Source organism: Mytilus edulis, chromosome 13 (assembly GCF_963676685.1).
Source record: "Mytilus edulis chromosome 13, xbMytEdul2.2, whole genome shotgun sequence".
Lineage (NCBI taxonomy): Eukaryota > Metazoa > Mollusca > Bivalvia > Mytilida > Mytilidae > Mytilus > Mytilus edulis.
The window spans coordinates 61119480-61125681 of NC_092356.1; the positions used below are offsets into that span (position 1 = coordinate 61119480).

Sequence of the window (6202 nt, forward strand, 5' to 3'; positions counted from 1 at the left end):
TTATCATGCTGTCATATAAGTAAGAGTAGCATACTAGTAGATAATTAATTTACAAAGTTACATATGAATATAGATTCGATAGGGATTAAGATTATTTGCAATTATTACATTAGATGTATGTTTCATTATAATACGTTATTCTGATTGGCTAACTGCACTGTACAACCATCAACATTTTAAGAATTGAATGCTTCTTTTTGTAAATTCATAGGATTGTAAAAGCGTTGACCGTGCGCACATTTTAAGAATGAAGCGCTTCCGCGCTTCATACAAAATGTACTTCGGTCAGCGCTTTTACATCCCAATGAAGTTACAAAAAGAAGCATTCAATTCTTAAAATGTTGATGGTTGTACAATGGATATGTATACGATTCCATACTATTCAGAGGTTAAGCTAGCTATAAAGCAAGGTTTAATCGAATATTTTTGACATAAGAAAATGTCTGTTCCAAGTCAGGATTATGACAGTTGTTATCCGTTTGTTTGATGTGTTTGAGCTTTTGATTTTTATAATTTGCCCTCCGATTAGAATTTTCCTGGATGTCAAGTTAAAATACCGTTTCGATTCCTAACATCACTGAAGTGACATTAATTGTCGAAATCGGTATATGGTGTACTAATTGTTCACCTTTGTTTACGGTATATCATTTTTTAAGCAAGTTTGTTGTTTTCTGTTTGGTATTAAGTAAATAATTAAGATCCTTTTTTGTTACATCTGGTTATCTGGTTTTTTTTTGGTAATCGCCAAATGCTGTTAGTAGGATTTAAGAACATCCGTTGTTCGACATGCTAGTCAAATGCGTTTGTTAAAATATACTTTTTCACTGTTTTGGGCTATAAGATGTATCTCGTCTTGATATGCCTAGGGTTGAGGTTATATAAGTATATAGGCTTATGACCAAAGGGAATGTTGAACGCTCATTGATATATAATATGTGTTAATTATGAACTGCTACAACAGGTGTTGTTAGACTTGTGTAATTAAACTGATATTTTGTTGTAAGATAAGTACCAATATTTGCCATACACGTTCGACCACACATCTATCAATATTTATTTGTGATTTGAGCAATGTTTATGTTTAAGTTAACTTGATTATGAAAAAAGGTGTTTACAGACAAAAAAAATTAATTCATGTGTCCACAATACATCAACAATGTTCGATCTGATATTTTATTGAATTTAAGCACCATACAGCTTGTAGATTTTAACATTTGTATTCCCTGATTTTACAATTGTCCATGCGTTTTATTCTGAGCGGTGATAGTTGAGGATGAGGAGCATTATTCGTTTTATTGCCTCCATTCAGTAGCACGAAACAGCTTGGAAATAACATGCAGTTATTTGTGATCGCTTCCGATGGACCTCTCTGAGTTCTTCTTGTCCAACACCAAGGTCTTTGAAAGTGTCATAGGCCACATCCATTAATCGGCTCAGTAATCTATTGGCCACTTCCCGAGACGTAAATTGTGGTGACCGCTGAAAAAACAATTAAGAAAAATCATACATTGCTCAGTCTATAGCATGTTAGTAATAATTCAGAAACTTCAACATTAAAACTTGTATAAACTATATAAGCGACATCAAAATATAAAACCACAAATAATAACGAAATAATGACAAAACAGTTGCAAGAAGAATAAACACTACTAAACAATAAAACACTTCAGAGAAATAATATACAAGAATAGGGAGTAATAATAAACTCTTCTTTAAAAATTCAATGTCCTTTATGTAAGACAATTCTGAAAACTTTACTGATGAAAGATGATCACAATCATTATGCCATTGCGCATAAACTTTTTTTAGAATGGTCAACATGAACTTAACCAAACCTGGGAAACTCTGGTGCTCATGAAGGATTACACCTACTCAAATGGTACACTAGCACCCGTCATGCCGAGTTATATTAGCATTTGGTGATATTTTTGCATTATCCGGTGGCGTCAACATTGAGGAAACGAGGATTGCGGCCGACAAGTGGACATTCGTTGTCATCTGTGACACAGATATTTTATTTTATAATGGCGTCTGTCTATATTTCGTAAAAACGACTTCAACTTAAGTGTAAAACCAATTAAAAACACCAAATTCAATTCTTATAATTTACAGATAGTCGAAATTAAGAAGTATACATTTTATTAACCAAAGATATTTCATCTTAAATATCAAACTTAAAAAACTTCGGAAGAAATTATCTAGTGGAATGAAAGCACTATAATATAAGTGAAATCAATTATACGTCATATAGCGGAAATTTCAATACTGAAGATGTCTATTTCAAAGTATATAAATCGTAAAATATTATTCAAATTCAATTAATATCATACAATTAATAATAGGATGGAAATTTATTGTTTCATAGTGCTATCAATCATTCATAAGTACAAGAAAAAAATGTCAATTACTTTTTCAAATAGATAAGATATGTGTTGTTTTAAAACATAACAGTTTGCATTAAGGCGACAATGGAAGGTTTTAACGACCTTGACTGGATATACAACCCTTGCACGGTCGGTAATTGCTTTAAAGACAAACGTGGGTTCCGAAAACCTGATAAACAAAATTTAAATACAACAACAGTCGCGCGAACTTATTTAATATAGACCTATCTGCGCTATTGTCATTATAATTGCGAGAGATCTTTTTTAATCTTTCAATAAAAATAAGAAAAGTCTTGATGCGAATTGTCACTGCAATCTCATACAAGGAAACGCCTTATATATATATATATAATTATATAAATACATGATATTTTAAGTGTTAAAAAATGAATTTGTAAGACTAAAATTAACGATCTACATTTGCAATCAGTAAAAAATCGTCTTATTTTTAACTATAACATTCATTTAAGTTTGAATTCCCTTTTTTCAAAACATTTTTTACTCTTTTTTCAAAATAAAAATCGAACAAAATCATAATCAGTTCGACTCCAAACGGCCATTCGGACTCTGAATAGCAATTCTACATTTGACAGATATCGAATAACCTTGCGTTGTGTACGTCTTTTGATTGTCAGAAAGATGGCAAACAAGCAAAGAAAATAGGAAACAGATAGAGTTCTAGTAAAGTGTAAATAGTATTGCCAATATGCCTGTCCAATTTGTATATTAATCTTGACTCCTTGAATTCAGGCACACAATTTGTAATATAGAATCACGAAGGATATGGGATATCCATACATGACAAACAAGCACTTACATGCAACATAAAAACCAAAGAACCGCGCTTTTATACATAACAGTGAGGCTTTCAATCCGGACTCTCACTTCACTGCAAGTTAACGTTCCCTGGCACAGGCTTGAGTTTTATTTCATTCTTAAATTTGTTGTAAAATTATTATTTATACATCTGTGCACTGTTTCTTATAGTAACTTATTATTTTCAAAGTGAAAAAATGTAGAGCTATTTACATGTATATCAATGTCACGTCTTTGAGATAGGGAAACCAATTTGGTATAATTGCAAAATAAGGTACATGTGTTATTGATTTAAAAATAAAATGAACTATTTCAAGCGATGTAAGAACATGTAATTGATTAAATGGCCATGGACAACTTAAATACTTTTGTAATATTCTTGGCGTATTAATTTTTTCAATAGTATTTTAATTTATTTATATTTACTACAAAAGGTTTTGAAAATGTATTTATTGGTAATGATAAATTTGGAGTGCGTTAGTGGAGCTCCGTCCAACATGAGGATATCTACTTCATTGTAGTATATTCACAAAGCTGAGTCTATTTAATATTTATGAATGTCGTATATCAATTTTATGCTAATGTTGGGAAAACACATTATAAAATAGTGAGTGTTGAATTCTACTTACAGAAATGTCTTCCTGTAAGTTGTCGCAAATGTTATGGCCCATGTGTCCCTGTATACTCTTTGTATTGACACTGTAATACTAGAAAGAGTGTGGTTTGGTCATTACAGGGTGATTGCAGATACTTAATTTATAGAAGCTGACTTATTTTGGCGTAAACATATTACTGCTACAGGCGTTCGCCTTTTAAGTTAATAACTTTATTATTTATTGAAAACACAAAGGAGCTTTGTTAATATAAAAATTATGAGATGTGATATGATCACCAATGAAACAAACTATCCACCAACAAAATCAACAAAATGTAGGCCTTCATCAACGAGTAATGAAAAGTTCTATAACGAGCTATAAAAGACAGCGAAATGACAAATTTAATACATTTCAAACGAAACGAAAAAAAAAAAAAAAAAAGATACAGCCTGATTGGTGTTCAAAAAAATGAACGATAAACAAATATGATATACATGAAAAAACGAAAACAACTGAATTAGAAGCACCTGACATGGCCCAGACACATACAGAATGTGGCGGGGTTATATACAAAATATAAGTTTGCTTGCGCAAATCCTTTCCTGACCATATATATATTTATGTTTAATTCGAAATAAGATACACTTCATTGTAAGCCGAGATTTCCACCACCTTTTGATATTTATAAAATTAATATTATTAACATTGATATGAAATAATACTTTTTTTTAAAGAACATATGATATAAAACAACTATATCTAATAAGTTTTTTTAGTGGCTTGTAGTAACCAAATGCACTAAAGATATTTCGTGTTGTTGTAAAAAAGGTTTTATTGGTATAAATAGATAAAAGTTATTTCTTATTCTATTGTTTAAAAAACCCACACCAACAATATTAATCATATCAATTGAAAAGGAATGATTTAAATAGATAATTCAATGGCCGCAGCTGGTAAAAAAAGTGAGAAAATTAGGCAGCACACTTTCTTATTAAATTTTTCTACTTACTCCTCTTTGATACAGTTGAAAATTGATACATTTAATAATCAGTGCCCTCCCACCACCACCACCCCCACCCCCTAAAAAAGAACATATTTTTACAGTTCACAAGCAGTGGTTTATAACTTAAAAGAAAGGAGTACAGAAAATCCCCAAAACCGAATTGATCACGTGTTCCCCCCACATGCATACGAGTTCTGGCACACTCCGTGTTACTCAATTGGATTGCACAATTATTTCAAGAATGTAAGAAGACGGAAGAAACCCTTCTACACATAATTAATCTGTGATTTGTAGATGACGAGAATAAATGCGTTTCTAGATTGCTTATTTTCTTCTTTGTATACTTTATAAGATAACTACATGAACAGTCTACCAAGGCGGACAGTAAACTAAATAACGCAGAAGACTTCTAATAGCTATTCAAATTTAGTAAAGTATTCTCTAATTAAAAGGGTTTTTTAATTAGTTTTGATACACCTTAGTTGTATCCTAGTTGAAAACTGGTCATATTTCTATACCAGTTTTAACGAAAGCCTTTAACTTCAATTTTAGTAAGTACTGTCATAGCAATTCTTTGTAGAAAACATATACATTGAATGGTCACCCATTGATAACACTTGACTATAAACACAGGCACCAATAACATAAGTGCATCAATTACCTAAAGCCAGTAATCATTATACTGCATGATCTGGATAAATAGAGATACTGAACTTAAGTAGACATACCTTACTAAGTTGATTAAACAGGCCACTACCATGAACGTCATTATCAGTAGGTAACGCCTCTAATCCGCAAACAATTAAAAATAACATTCCAACGCTAAAATGGAAATGAAGCATTTTATGGTGTATTATCAAAACTTTCTTGTACATAAACCGTGCCTGTAAAAGTCATAAACTGAGGCCGTGTCTTGCCTTTATTGTCTTTTTATAGTGACAAATTCCTGCGCAATATTTCTTGCGTGTGACTGTCATCCAGACAATCTTCACGTTTCTCCAAGTAATTAATTAAGAACCATAAATCCCACAATTTATAATAAATCTTTATAAGCCTATTGTTTAATAATTGAAGCATTTCTAATAAGTTTGAGGGAACGGTGCGTTGAATCTAGCCTCTACTTCAGACTCCCTTACGGAAACAATTAGCAAAGTTTAGTAAACTAGTTGGCAGAAATATCTTTTGATTTCCCCCGAGGACTATTTTTTATCTTTAATAATCTTTGTAATGTCATTTGAAACGTGGCAAGCATATTTTCGGGATTTCGTGTATGCTTACAGTACACTAAGGTTTAAGAGTAAAACTTGTTTTCAAATTTTTAATTTAGCTTTAAAATGTTTTGAAATCTGTTAGTCCGAAACATAATAATATTATTTTAAATAATTGTATACAATCAAAGTTTA

The 6202-nt window shown here is 31.3% G+C and overlaps 1 long non-coding RNA gene across 1 annotated transcript; it reads right to left on the reverse strand.

The window, feature by feature from the left end:
• Positions 1-1159: 1159 nt before the first annotated feature.
• On the reverse strand, positions 1160-5696 carry LOC139501683 (uncharacterized). The gene is made up of 2 exons (XR_011658629.1): positions 5528-5696; positions 1160-1479 (listed from the first exon to the last, which is right to left on the reverse strand). It is a non-coding gene; the product is annotated as an uncharacterized lncRNA (long non-coding RNA).
• Positions 5697-6202: the final 506 nt, after the last annotated feature.